The sequence below is a fragment of the Solea solea genome, chromosome 3 (assembly GCF_958295425.1).
Source record: "Solea solea chromosome 3, fSolSol10.1, whole genome shotgun sequence".
Lineage (NCBI taxonomy): Eukaryota > Metazoa > Chordata > Actinopteri > Pleuronectiformes > Soleidae > Solea > Solea solea.
In genome coordinates this window covers 34,980,204-34,995,976 of record NC_081136.1, presented here as the reverse complement: position 1 = coordinate 34,995,976, position 15,773 = coordinate 34,980,204, and positions in this window count along the sequence as shown.

Here is a 15,773-nt window from a genome sequence, read left to right as displayed (position 1 = left end):
GAGAGTCTGAGCCAATCAGGGCGGAGTCTGAGCTAATCAGGGCGGAGTCTGAGCCAATCAGGGTGTCGGTACTCTTCTTTGTTGAATTCAATAGTGGGCTACGCTAACATATGATGTCATGCTTATTAGATTAGATCAGATTTGATTAGATTGATCTGACAACAGGTAAATTCACAACTATCACCAGATTAGATTAGATTAGATTAGATTAGATTAGACTAGACTTCACTGTTCCAACACCAGGTTAATTTACAGCTATCACTAGATTATATTAGATTATATTAGATTAGATCAGATCGGATCGGATCGGATCAGATTAGATTAGATTAGATTAGATTAGATTAGATCAGATTAGATCAGATCAGATCAGATCAGATCAGATTAGATTAGATTAGATTTCATTGATCTGACTACAGGTAAATTCACAGCTATCCCCAGATTAGATAGATTAGAGTAAATTAGATTAGATCATTTTAGATTAGACGTACGTTTATGATTCCAAACCGTACCATGCCTAGCTAAACTTCAAGCTGAACCAAAACAAAACAAGCTAGTAGCATTTAGCCACGTTAGCGTGTTTCTGAACATGAAAAATTAAAGGTGCATTCTCAGTAAACTGTCTCTTTTATAATCAGCTGGGTCATTTTTTTTTATTTTATTTTTTTTTTTGGGGGGGGGGGGTTGGTTTCAGTTCAAGGCCCAAAGGTGAGTGTCGGCCCCACCCAACCTATTGTTACGGCCCTGATGATGCCAACTTAACCTCAACTGTGATTTCTCCTGATGTGTGCGTGTGTGTGTTATTTAGCATTAGCATTGTTTGGAATGTTTCTTCTTTTATGTTTTATGTTTCACAGAGTTTTCCCTCTCTCTCTCTCTCTCTCTCTCTCTCTCTCCCTCTCCTCCTCCTCCTCCTCCTCAGTGTCTCGTCGTTTACCATCCTAATTTGTTTGCGGGCGGTGAGGCATGTCTTTGGACATGTCTTTGGTTCGCCTCAGTGAAGCCGTTAACACGTTGCACATTTTTACGCGCAGCCATTAAAAGCCACACTCTTTAAAAAGCCTCGCTTTATTTTTAGCTCTCGTCTCAATGAGGAAAAAGAAGAAAAAGAGAAGAAAAGAGAAGTGGAGAGAAACTAGGAGCTGCTGAACTGACGAGGACAGACGCCGTCTCTGGAGCTTTAATGTCACCGTGGTAACAGAGACGACCCCCTCCCCCCTCCCCCTCTGTCCTGTCGAGACAATGTCATTATGAGAAAATTCTTCTTAAACTTAAAGCATATGCTGTTTTTTTTGTATCAGGCTCCGCCCCATCATCATGTGACAGCCAGACTGATGCGGTGTCATGGGAGCAGTGATCGTCTAATATGTGGTCAGAGTGTGTGTGTGTGCGTGTGTGTGTGTGTGTGTGTGTGACCACAGTGTGTGAAGCGCCACATTTGTCTGTTTAACATCTGACATTTGAACATAAACAGTCCTTTCAAAATAAAAGACACCCAGAGGATATGTCCCTGTGTCTTTGTAGAAGATTTAACGTCAAGTCTCTTTGTGTGTGTGTGTGTGTGTGATGTGGTTGTGTAATGTAGCGAAAACATATGAATTGTCAGAGAAAGTTTAAAGGTTTAATGATGCTGGGCATGTCCGCTGTTGGCTCCGCCCACAGAGGACCAACCCTGGTCCAGTTCTATAGATCTGTGTGTGCGTGTGTGATGAATGACTGAACACTGAATTCATCCTCTCATTTTGTGTTTGTGTTCAGATTCAGAGACAAACGATGATGGATGTCACTTTTGTCTTACTTTTGACGTCTTTGCGACATTTATGTCCATTTTGTCTTCCCGTTATCTGCTTCTTTTGCATCTTTGCTTCTTTTCCTTCATTCGCATCTTTTGCTTCTTCAGTACTTCGTTTTGCGATCGCATCTTTGCATTATTCACCACTTCATGTCATTTGTTTTATTTGTTGCTTTACTGCGTCTTTGTTTAAATCTCTTCTTTGTATCTTTACTTATTTGCCTTGTTTACCACCTTGTTCGTGTCTTTGCGACTTTGCTTCTTTTGCATCTTTGCTTCATTCACAGCTTCTGATTTCTCCGGTTTCACTGCGATGACGACGTCAGAGACGAAGTCGAACTCGCTGCGATCCCGTCCTTGTTTTCAGAGAACCAGGGTTACGCGGGTGACCTAAACTGCCCAACCGTGACACCGACGGAAACTTAAAAACAGCAACTTTCTCTATGGGGTTCTGCAGGTGGAACGTGCACTTTCTATGGACGTGAAGCTTCCTGTGGACATCGGCGATGATGACATCAAAAGAGGTGTTCATGTGAGTGAGTGCGGGAGTGAGTGAGTGAGTGAGTGAGTGAGTGAGTGAGTTATGGCTGTGAGAATTAAAAAGGCTCTGATCTAAACGACAGAACATGTGTCTCTGGGCTCTGGAGGCTCCTCCATCACTGACCATGAAAACAATTCTCCGCAGAACAAATGTAATATTTATAGCAGCTTTCCTGTTTAGTGCTCGCATTAAAAATATGTCCCACGCTGGATCCCACGGTGTCCAGAGACAAAGGCGCGTTTATTGATGAGGAAACCATAAACAGGAGTCTGTCTGTAATAATGCTCTGGGCCTGCATGGCAGCACTCGGCGCTCAGAGTGACTCATGGAAACAGCCGGAGCATGATGGGAAAACTAACACACAACAAAGGGAGTAATTCACAAAAGAAAATGGAGGGAAAAGAGGGAAAAATGCCGAGAAAACTCACAACAGATGGAGGCTGTAATCAATACACATCTGCGCCGCCTGCGGGGAATGGAAGCATCTTTCCATCCGAGAGAAGAGGAAAACCAGAGGTCCGCACTTTCAGGGTGATTCTCCTCCGGGGGCTGGCGTTCCCGTTCAGGGGCGGAGCCAAGCGTCGTAAACATGCGCGTTTTTGTGTTCATGTTTTGTTTTTGTTGTTTTTTTAATATCACTACACAGCTAATATTAGCATTAGCTAACTGGACGCAAGTGTTCCAAACCTATTAAAATATCTAGATTTTATTTATTAGTTATTTAATTTTTTCTTTTACAGCAACAGGTTTTTATAATAATGCTATACAGCAAATGATTCATGTTAGCAAACTGGAAGTTTAACAAGGTTTTTGAGAGTGTGTGGTTTTTTTACTAGCTATCATTTGCAAACATTAGCATTAGCAAGCTAACAACCATAAATAAACTGATATATGTACAAACTTTTGAAAAGATAAAAATCTTTTTAAAAGAGAAATTGTTTTTTTTTAGCATTTTAGAATTAGCACACTGTATGTTAGCATAAGCATTAACAGCTAAACATCACCCACACTTTTACATTGCTACATACAGAAGCTAATCTTAGCATTAAAGTAACATAAAGAAAGACGCAAGGCAATGAAGGTAGAAGTAAATAAAAAGATAAGAGGAAAAGGAAGCAAGGAAACTACGGAAATCAAAATCACACAATCAGCTTCTTCTTTTTTTCCCAGCATGCATCAGCAGGGATTAAACTGTGTTTGGCTCCCAGGGTTCTGTCTGTCAACACACAGCGTCAACAACGCTCTGTTTCCACGACAACACCCAAAATGGGGGGAAAAAGAGCGAGAGAAGGGAAACTTTAAAAATGTCAGAAAGAGTTAGAGAGAGAGAGAAAACGCTGATGCACATGTTTGATGCTGAGTGTGTGTGTGTGTGTAGGAGTTTATTTTGAAAATCCACTCAGTTTTGTTTCCATTAGCCTGGCTTTATTTATTATTTTATTTTATTGTGCATTTTTCAATTTCTGTGTAAAAAAAAAAAAAAAAACCTGAATGGAAACGGAAAAAAGTAAAAAAAAAAAAAAAATCATAAAATGTCAGATATAAATTTCTATATTTGAGGTGGAAAAGTTTAAATGGGAAACAGAATATTCACAAACTCAGCATAAAAAATTCCTGTTCTTTTAATGGGCAAAAGGTGTCACATATCTCTGTCAATAGAGACATACTCCACCATCAGACTAAATCCAGATCTAATCCACATTAGGGATTTGGGCATGGTTCAAACATGGTTCTGTCCCATTAAACATGTTCAGTGGATTAAAATGTAAAAAAGTGTTAAAGTTTATTCATTATTATTTTTATTTATTGTGAGAGGGGGAGGAGACTTTACAGGGAGAGGTGGGGGGCGTGGTCCCATGTGATCATGTGATCAGACTCAGGTGATGTGATCAGACAATGAGTTCAGGTGACACTCGTTTACTCACGCTGTGATGTTTCCTCTATGTTTTTTAAAAAGGTTTTGTTTTTGTCGTCGCACAAATACGTTGAGGGTTAAAACTGTAGTACGTAACTTTTAAAGATAAACTCTTACATTGAAATCTTTGTCAAAAATCTCTGGGTGTTTTTTCAGATTTTCAGATATCTGTTTGTTCAGAGCTTGTGTCGTTCCCACGCTGCACACAGGAAGTGATTTGTTTTAGGTTAAAACAGGTGAAGGGTTGAGTTAGCAAAGTGAGATGAGTGCAAACAAGCTGGAGTTTGACGGAAGTAAATTCTTCTTCTGAACGTGGTTAACAAGGTAAGGAAAACTTCCTTTTGTCTAAATAATCAACCAAAAGTGAATTCTACTGCTCAAATGTGAGTGCATCTTGACTCCGCCCACCTCTGCTCCTCCAAAAACAGCCCTAATATTAATAAACAAAACATTTTTTATATAATTATTATTAATACCTTTTATTGTTTTCAGAGAATTAATCTTGCACTGGGTTAATTCAAATGTAAATCCTTGAGACTTTAATGTTCCTTAAAATACAAGTTGTACTTTGTACATTTTGCCGTATTTGTACATTTGCAAATTGAAAAATAATATAATAGATAATAATAATTAAACTTATAAAATTTGTTTACCTCAGAATGTCTTATATTTGTGATAGAAAATGTTTACATCTGTGTTTAACACAAACTTAATACTGAACACACAATTGTTTTAGCTTGTCACTGCTAATTCAGAATTAATTAAAGGTGTAGTATCTTATTAAAACAAAGTTCAATACTTTTTTTTAAATTAAAATTAACTTGCTTGCCAAGATTATATATTCTTTTTTGGTAAAAAAAATAAAAGAAAAACTAGCTTATTTTACTTTCTTAAAAAGACTGACTCAATAAAAGTGGAAAAAAAAATATATATAATATACAGTTTTTGGGAAGGTGACATTTTCTGCCGCTTGGAACAATTTTTTTTAAATCTTTTAAAAGAACTCTTAAGGGTTAACAATCATTTTTTTGCAGTGTAAACACAAACAAAGTCTATTTTCAGATGAAGGTCGAAACAAAACAAATAACAAAATGTTATTATTTGAACCACAGACACAGAATAACAACAGTAATGAGAAACAGTTACATAGTGCAGCTTTAAATCTGCAGCTCCAACACATTTGGGGGTTTTTATGTATTAAAAACAGACAGAACTCAGGACGCCGGCGGCTCCTGATGCGTCTGAAACGTGAGACCCCGTCAGCCGCGAGGCTCTGATAAAACATGACACATGACTTATTTGTGCTGAGTCATTAAAACTGACCTCAGAACATTCATCGCTCCACTCCGCTCCCTCAGAGTAAGTCGCTGCTGACAGCAGTGATCAACGTGTCTGCTCTCACCCTCAAACTTTCCACCAGCGTCGTGTAAATGTCTTGGCCCCGCCCCCCACATTCTGCACTGACTCATTTAATCTAGGGCCAATCAGAGCACAGGAAACCTCAGCAGGCTCCGCCTCTTCAGAGAGAGATGATTCGCTTCACGTCCAGGAAGAAACGTTTTCACTTTTTCCTTCGGGAACTTAAAGGTGACGCCGTTATTGACAGGTGAGGCGGAAATTTATTGACACCTCCATTCAGGGGTGGGACACGCCCCCACAACGCCGTCAGTCCCCCCAGACTATAAACAATGTCCTGCAGCCGGAGAAAGTGGACAGACTTAATGACACCTCAGACGACCCTGGTGGCGAGGCGCTGCCTGACGAGCTCTGCAAACTCTAAAATTAGTTAATACACCACAGTTTCCTGGTATTTGTCATTTCCTGTGAGTATTCATTGTCCCCAGAGGACGACCGCTTATTATTTTTACTCATTTCCCTCAAAGGTTCTTTTACTGCAGCATCAGAAACACATGGAAAAAAATGCAGATATAACGTTCGTGTTCCTCTGAGGACGAACCTCGCAGAAACACACAGAAATAAATCAATCTGCACTTACAGGGCGAAGAAATGCAAATACAACCAATAAAGTTAAAACAAAATAAACAAATACATAAAGTGAGCCACTTTTTCTTCTTTTTGATAGAACATAACCTGACACAAATATTAGTTTCTGATATAAAACCTCCCAAGATCTAAATACAGTAACTAATCTTTGTTCACCAAAAAAATTATATTTTTTATTTAACTTTTATTTATCCGGTAAATATCCACTAACATTAATAATCTCTTTTCCAAGGACGTCCTGGTCCAAATGGACAAAAAACAAGCAATTAAAATGTGTATTAACAAGGACGATGCCAGTAAAATATAATCTCTTATAAGCACTTAAACGACTTCAGCGTTACAAGAGTAAAACTGTAACGTCTCTTTGCGTGTCAATCCTGCAAACATACTTTTGGCCACTATCTACCATGGTTGCCATGGTAACCCACATACAGGTAAAAAGGAAGGTGAGGGCGGAGTCTGTCTGCGTGGCTAGCGGGAACACAAAATGTGAAAACGTGTGTGGGAGGGCTTTTTTTTACGATAATTCCTGCAAAACTTATCAAATTGCCTTAAAACTTGGTGAGGCCGCAATTTACGCAGGTTCTGATGGGGACACAGAGTTTGGTGATTTTTCACAAATGGCAAGGCCCTCAAGGAGTTAAGACAATGACAATGACAAAGAAAAAGATCAACTCTCTGTTTTTTTTGGGCCATTGAAACTTAAGCAGTTGAAAAAAATTCAAAATGGAAAAACAAGCAGCACTTAGAGAAAAAAAAACCACATAAAACAAATATAAATAAATAAGCACATATCCAAAATAACAACTTCGATTGTTACCAGCATGTCCATATGGGCCCCATCAGAGTTCTTTTCAGGCTGACAAAATGGGTCCCAAGTGGGTTTGTCTGTGGTTTCCATGGTGGTCCCACTTCTGTTTGCCCATATGGATTTTCCTATGTGGGGTCCGTGTGACTGAAACCACTCATCAGGTACTTGAGGGCACTTGGTACCCTCAGGTACCAAGTGGGCTAAAAAGAACGTGCTTAGGTCCCATATTGTCAGTCCAAATATAACCTGTATGGCGCCCATATGGACACGCTGTCTGGGGAACAACGACAATTAACACAATTAAAATATAAATTAATAATAAACAAAACAAAAATGTTGGAACGAAATGTACAAAACAAGACACACGGAAAGAAAAACCGACGATAAAATGATGAGTCATGTTACCTAACGGTCATTCTCTGAGATGAAAGCATGTAAATTTGGACGCCACGTGTGCCGTGGACAGAAGGGGGCGCCCCCCGGCTCTGCCTCGGCTCTGATTTTTACTGCGTCTGACAGTTTCAGGGACGTTTCCATGTTTCGGGTGGAGTTAGTTTTCAGAAAACATCATTTTCACCGTGTTCTAACTAATGTGAAGAGTGTTGAAGTTCCATCACAGAGACGGAGCAGTTTCCAGAGAGCAATCAGCGGCGAGGGCGTCCCGCCAACGACCCGGCGCTACGCGCTTAAAAGCAATTAAAAAGCGATTTATCATCATCTGGTTAAAGGTGCAGAAACACAGACACACACCGCCATCATCATCACCACCGCTGCTGCTGCTGCTGCTGGTTCTGGTTCTGGTTCTGACCCCACAGCAGAAACACACATGAGGATACATCACCTCATTAAAAATAGGATTCCACTCCAGAACCCGACGCGGGTCAAACCTCAGGAGACGCCGCTCGTTCAGCATTTATCAAGTGAAAACACATGAAACGCATAAGATCTGGACTTCAGGTCACAGTCATGGTCCCAAATGCACTAACTGCTCCGGACTGTTCATGGAGAAGCTTTAATTTAATTTAAATTGCATGAAATATTATGTCCAAAACAAATGAAGGTCAAGCTTTTACAACACATTAGCATCAGAGTTCATGCGCGAGGGAGCGACGGTGCGTGAGATTGGCCGGAGAATCAGAGCAGAGGGAGCGGTATCACGTTTGCTCTGCCGCACCATTGTGACGAATACGAGGCTGAGCCAAAAGGCAAAGCTCTCCATCTACTGAAAAAGAAGAAGAAGATCGCGGGTACAAGTGGCCAAAGTGGGTGACAGGAGTCTTTCTTTGAGATGGAGTGAGAAGCTCAGTCACCGGGGAGGGACTCAGGAATAGAGCTGCAGTTGAGGTAGTTGGTGCACCTGGTAAGGATGCTACCAGGGAACGTCCAGATTGAGGTGTTCCTGGCACGTCCAACTGGAAAGAGACCTTGGGGCAGATCAAGGACTTCTTCGAGAGATTCGATCTCCTCGGTGGCCTTTACTTTCCAAGTTCCACGACTGCAGAACTTCACATTTCAGCATTTGCATAAATCCTAGCAGTACTCCTCACGCGACCTCGAGCGAGCGTCCATGGTTACTGTCTTCTTCTCTGTCGTCTCTTTCAACCAAAACAAGAGTGCGCGACCAACTGGACTAGAAAGTGTTAGCTGCAGGCACAAGAAACGGTACACATGGACTCAAACTGTGTGCCTGCTCACGTTTGTCCACGTTGGGTCCACAGTGGAGAACGTGAGTCACATGGACCTCTGTAGACACGCAGATGCAGAATCCAGGCCACAGGGAGGCGCTCTGTCTTTCGTTTTCTCCAAACTGTCCTCTGGTTGGTCAAAGTCTCTTGTCATGGGTCAGATTTTCCCAAGGCTATAAACAGTCTTGACTTACATGGTGCATGAGGGGCAGCACTGTTGCCTCACTACAGGAAGGTCCGGGTTCATGACCTGGTCCGACCAAAAGCCTTTTTACTGTGTGGAGTTTGCATGTTCAACCAGGTTCTCCGGCGTCTTCCCACAGTCCCAAAATCACGCAGAGGTTAACCGGTCACTCTGAACTGACCGTCTTTGTGTGTTTGTCCTGCAGTGGACTGGTGACCTTTCACCCCACATCAGCTGGGATCGGCTCCAGCTCCCCACGACCCTCACATGGAGGATAAAGCAGTAGAAGATGGATGTTTTGACCGCGTTCAGGACTTGTCGAGGTCAAACCGCTGACACTGAGACATTTTCTGTCCTTGTTTGGCTCAGATGATGACGAGGTGACATGTTTCAGGATTGTTTAACTCTCCCTCCTCTTCCTCCTCCTCCTCCTCCCAGTAGCCCTCAGCCGCCTGCAGCGGTTTTGTCGAGGCAGAGTCATTTAGTGTTTTACAAACTTCTTTAAATGACTCGGAGCCTGGCCTGGTTTCCGCAGCGCGACCAAACCCGCCCATGGAGGCGACAGCTTCGCCCTGCGCCTGTAACCACAACACCACAACAGTGACTCACACACTCTGCCTGCTAATACGGAGCCCTCTCTATACGAGAGGCTGTAAATGTGATTAAAAACAACACTTGACATGTTGTATTTATTCGATTATGGCGCAGACAGGATCCGGAGCAGCCAGTAAAAGTGCAGCCGAGATAAAAAACAGCAGAAATAACACAAAAATTTTCACTTGTGTCTTTTAATGAGAGGGAAAAACTTTATTATTAGCCCTCTGTTGGTGAAAGAGGGTCCCACAAGTCTGAAAATGTTCCTTCTGCACTAATCACACGTTATAAAACAAGTGTCATTGCATTAAAAAAAATATTAAAATAGATAAATCAGATGAATTTTCCAGATATTTTTTAATACATAACAAATCTCTTTTTTTTTCTTTTTTTTTATTAAGCACGCCGAACCTTGTTTGTGTTGAACATAAAGTTTCACAGGTAGTCATCGCTGTTTCACTGTGATACTCATGCAAACCTAAAAACATCAACTTTCTCTATGGAATTCAGCACATTTACAAAGATTTGAATGATTTTTAAGCAGCTTTTTGAAAGTTAATCTGTGGTCAACACAAGAGATGATAACAATGTTGTATACACAACATTGAAGGACTCTCTGTGTTAAATGAAACTGTCCTCTGGTTGGTGAACGTTGTGTGGTAGTGGGTAGCACTGTTGCCTCACACCGAGAAGGTCTTGGTTCACGACCAAAGGCCTTTCTGTGTGCAGTTTGCATGTTCTACCAGGTTTTCTGGTTTCTTCCCACAGAAGAGGTTAAGTGGACACTCTGAACTGACCCAATCAGTTGCACAAAAACGTCAACGTTCTCTATGGAATTCTGCACATTTACAATTTTTTTGCACCACATTTAAGGACTCTCTATTTTAAAGCAATATAGTGAAAATCAGCGGTAAAATAAACTCAGTGTAAACTCCTGCAGCGGCTGCGAACCTGCCGTCATTTGAATAAAGTTGTGAGCACTCGTGTCACAGCTGTCCGTCGGCTCGGCCGTGTGTGTTTTCTGTGGTTAGTGTGTGAGGTCTGAAGTGGCGAGCGGTGGGCAGCCCACCGAGCCCATGCTGCCGAGTGTTTATCCACGAGTGCGGCACACAGAGGCGGTTGTGTCTCGCTCTTCTCACGGCGGCGTGAATGGCCTCACTCAGACCTGTCATGATGACTGATGGTCACTTTACAAATGGGGCATTTCCCCCCACATGGCCCCACTGACACAACCAGCACCGTGCGAGGCCCTTAACCCCCCCACACCTCCACCCTGCTCCTACACCTGCACTGAAATCATAACGTTGAGCTGATGCTGCGCAGACGGATTCTTTAAATAAAGTCTCTGTACACAGGTTTTCATGCGCGGTTTGAATTAGAACATGAGAAAACATTCATTTTAACAACCAGAAATAATAAAGTCACATTATTATTTTTATTGCTGCTGCTGCTGCAAGTGGATTCAGGTCAGTCAAGGAGTTCCACCTGGACCTATATTGGGTCTCCTGATGTTTATTTTTAAACTCAGTATGTGGGTGTAAAGCAAGCAAATGTTTTCTTTTTCAGCGTTGCATTACTTGTGCGAGTAAAACACAACAAATGACAACAAGTCTTAGGCAAATGCTATGCTAACGTCGTTCATAGTAAAGTTTCAACTAACAGCTTGTATCAAGTGACACATAATAGTGACTGAGAAGGCTCACTGTCAGCCGCCATCCTCTCCTTCTTTGCAAAAAAATAACAATTTTGTCTTTGATTTTAGAAAAAGTCTCATTATTGCTACAAGTGGATTCAGGTCAGTCAAGGAGTTCCACCTGGACCTATACTGGGCCCTCTGCTGTTTGTCTTTAAACTCAAAGTGTTGGACACTGGCCTGGCCAATGCAAAGTGCATGTCTACTCATGAATTTGTATGTAAACATAAGGTCAACACCACGTATTAGTATTTAGTGGCATCTGCAATGATCTCCCGCAGTGTGAAATTTTCTTCTGTCTTCGCGAACCATGCTGACGCCGACAATTCCCAGAATTTGGGAATTTCAGCGTTCATAGTCATGGTCACCAGTGTGGAAATTGAACAATGGAAACAGGCAATTTCTCACATTTATTCATGTTTATTTTAAAGGGACCGAAATCACTACAGTAGAACCACACTCTGAATTTAAACGTTCACAACAGGGTCATCAAACCTTGGATTCCTCCTCTGTGGACCATGAATGTCTGGACTTGGAGCCAAACTGACAGAATGACTAAAAAGTTATTAGTGTGGCTCATTCCAGACTCCTTAGGAAAAGTTCCAAAAATAAAGTAAGAGTTAAAGTGAGAGCGGTTCACAGCTGGACCACCGTGTGACTGCGCTGCCGTGGACACAGTGATGAGAGACACATAACTGAGAGTTGACACTGTGTGGACGTGTTTGTGTAACGCTGTTGTTTTGTTTGTGTGTGTGTGTGTGTGTGTGTGTGTGTCGGGGCTGTGGCGCGTTCCCTCATTAAACCTCTGGACTCTTCGCGGAGTCTCCTCACGCCGTCATTAACCTGTCAGCACTGATGAGTGTGTGTGTGCAGACTGAGGGAGCCTTCAGATCACACTCACCGCAGTGAGTCGTCCGCCCCGAGGCCGCAGAGCAAACTGACGGTGGTCCGAGCGGCCAGATCCCAAAACCACAGCCCCTTCGCCCCCCCGTCGCCGACCACCAGCAGCACCTTCTGCTCTGACGGGAATCCACAGCACCTGCCACAGTCTGCCTGCTGTGTGTGTCCAAGTAAACACACAACGGCGCAGTGTGACTCTGCAGGTACATGGCAGCACAGAAACTCAAGAGTTACAGTTTCTGAGGTTTTCTATGCTGTGGTCGACATGCTAATACGATAGCATTCTCTGGCTGCAGTGTAATCTTACGGGACAATAGTGCCATTCTGAGTTATAGCCATAAAAAGTTTTCCGTTTGTAAAGATAGCACAGTAACTTTAGCAAATGATTACATAACCTATAGTCTTACCAAAAACCGAAAGAAGAAGCCAGCAGCATGTTGCACCTTCTCTGACTCAGGTACCTTCGCTAACTTAGTAGTTAATAGTGGTGTCAGTTAAGTTAACTAAACCCTTACTTTGCTTGTAACCTGTAAAGCTAAGAATGTGATGCTAACATTAGGAGAGTCTTGATCTCGATTCCTGTCACTAAACCACTGAAGCTAATTTAGCTTGTAAAGCTATTAACGTGACACTAAATTGAGATTAAAGATCGCCTGCTCCTGACTTGGCCAAACTAGCTTGTAAAGCTAAGAGCTGATTTGATTTAGCATCTTTAGCTAACTTCAGATCACCAGCTCTGACTTACCTCCAGACTTCTGTCACTTAGCTTGTAAAGCTAATGTGACACTAGCATTAAGAAAATCTTGATCCTGATTCCTGTCACTAAACCACTGAAGCTAATTTAGCTTGTGAAGCTTTTAACATACGGTTAGGTTAAATCACTACCTGTGACTTAGCTAAACTAGCTTGTCAAGCTAAAAGGCTTCAATAGCTAACATAACATGTGTGAAATGATTTTTTTTAAAGATTAACTTTATTTCTTTCCTTTTACTTAATGTTCTCATCTGTTAACCTCACAACTTTAGCATCAGTTGACTTCTCTCTGTGAAAAATATGTTTTATAACTTCATTCACTTCAGTCCAGTGAAGTGAATTCTGCCCGAGACCCTGATCTTATTAAAGGGTTTGTTTGTAGAGGGAAGGACCCAGCGTCTCGTAATGACCCATAATCCTCGCGGAGGCTGACGAGGTGGACGTTCAGCCTTGAGTCCTGCAGAGTTTTGAAGGACTGCAGGGCGGAGGAGGCGCGCCGCTCGCCCCGCTTCGCACAGAGGAAACAGGTTAACAGGATTCAGTCCCGAGCTGCAGCCAATCCAATTATGTCGTTACTGGAGCTCAGGTGAAAGCTGGCAGCGGAGACGCTGAAGGAACGTTCAGCGAAAAAAGAAAACAAAAACGACAGGAGATGGTTTTTACATGTGTTTGTGAGAATGGACTCTGGGTCACCTGGTCAACGAGTTCCTTCAGACTTGATGAGACGATGGAAGGACAAAAATGTCATTAAAGGTCCAGTATGTAAGATTTAAGTGAACTCACTTAGTGTATAATCACCTAAATGTATAAAATGTAGCCCTTTAAATGCTAAATTATATCCTATGTCATGGACCACCATGTTTTTAATGGGCAAACTATGTCCATGCTAAGTGAAGGTTAGCATAGGTTCTGCTGCTACAAGTTTGGAAGCTGCAACCTCCAACTTCATCTAGAAATACTGTTAAACCTCACACACTGTACCTTTTAAAAGTATCTTTAGTATTTTTAGTAGAAGCATTAATACAATTTCCCTACAGAGACTTAAATCTTAGATGAAAATAATCATTTAATTTAAAAAATTAAATTTCCATTTATATCAGGACGGCCTTTTCGGACCACCGTGTTTTCACAGTAGCCCCAAAGGGACAAACTACATATCTTGTAACTTCACCAATAAATGTTGCAACATTTATTGAACTTTACCTTTTAAAAATATACTTTTAAAAATGAACTGACAGACTCTACACTAAAGTTCAGCTGATAATACGAGAGTTCTCCTCACTCTCTGACTCATCATCTTTTGTCCACCACCGCTGACGCTGTTGTTGACGTCAAAGACGAGATAAGACGTCGAGTCTTTGTCCTGGTGTTTGACTCGGGACAGAATCTGGTTTTACCTCCGGGAAAAATCCACCGACTCTTTATCTGAACCGCACAAAAGAGCTTTAACGTCCTGACGCTCGATGTGAGGGCAGCATGTTTCACAATCAGAGAAAGTTAAACTGCGTCAGAGCAGGATGTCAACATGCCGCTGTCGTCGCTATGGCGACAGACGTCACATATGCTGTGACGCCGACAGCAGAGGGTCAGACGTGGAGCAGGAGGACAAGACGGGTTTATTTAGAATTATTATTAAAAAAATACACAATTGAAATTTTATAAAATAAATAAAAATAAAACGTAAATAAGACAAATGTATAAAATAAGGTGTAAATTAAGGTGTTTTATAGGCCTTTTTAAGGCATTTTAGGTGTTTTGAATAAGTTTGAGGATATTTGAATGTGATTTAAGGATGTTTTATGAGGATCTTAATGAAAGTGTTTTAAGTACCTTATATTAAGATGTTTTTAAGGTGTTTGGAGAACACTTTACATACATGTCTTATATAAGGTCAGAGAGCATATAGATATGTCCAGGTATTAAGGAGATTTTAAGGAACTTTTTAAGATAATTTCTTTCCAAATTTGCTTTTAAATGGTGTTTTAAAGGTAATTTTAAGGTGTTTAAAAATCCTATTTAATTGTCTTTTTATTGACCCATTAGGGAGTATTTTAATGTGATTTTAGGACATTTTATCAGGATCTTAATCACTGTGTTTTACAGTTATTTTAAGGTGTCTGATTAGAAAAGGAGAGGGTATTTTATACGAATATCAATGACAGTGTTTTTTGAGATTTTAAAGGGAGTGCTAAGGTGTTTTTAAGGTCATTTTGAGGTGTTTTAAACAATGTTTGAAAGGATGTTTTTATACACAAAGGTTTTCAGGTTGGTTTTCAGTGTTTTGTCTGTAAATACTGGTGATGAAGGAACAGCAAACAGTTTGTGTGTGTGTGTGTGTGTGTGTGTGTGTGTGTGTGTGTGTGTGTGTGTGTGCACAGTAACATCGGTGACAATGTGAAGTGTAGAGAGCAGGAAAGCGTTTGGTCGCTCTGTGGCTCCTTTAAAGATAAGCAATTTAAACATTAGACAGAGCGACTGCAGTGTGTGTGTTAGCCTTGTTTCAGGAATGTGTGTGTGTACGTACGTGTGTGTGTGTGTGTAGTGTGTGTGTGTCATTAGGGGCAGCCTTGAGATGTTTCCAGAGCTCTGGTATGCATTATTGTCGAACGCGAGATCAAGGTGGTTTTAATACGTGGTGACGTTTGAGCTCTGAACAGCAGCTTGTTACCATCCCTGCAGAAAATATACGAGCTCACACTTTACTCTACTTTTCCCAAATAGAAACAGATTTCTGTTTGTTTTCTACTTCATTAAGACACATCCAGACACACTTTTTTTGCGACATGAAACCTGAATGAAATGCAGTAAAAAAAAAAACGAAAACGTAAACCAGGACGGTCCCGGCGTCACCTCAGACCGACAGTAAATCTCCAACCTGCAAACAATCTCGCAAAATGTCAGTTT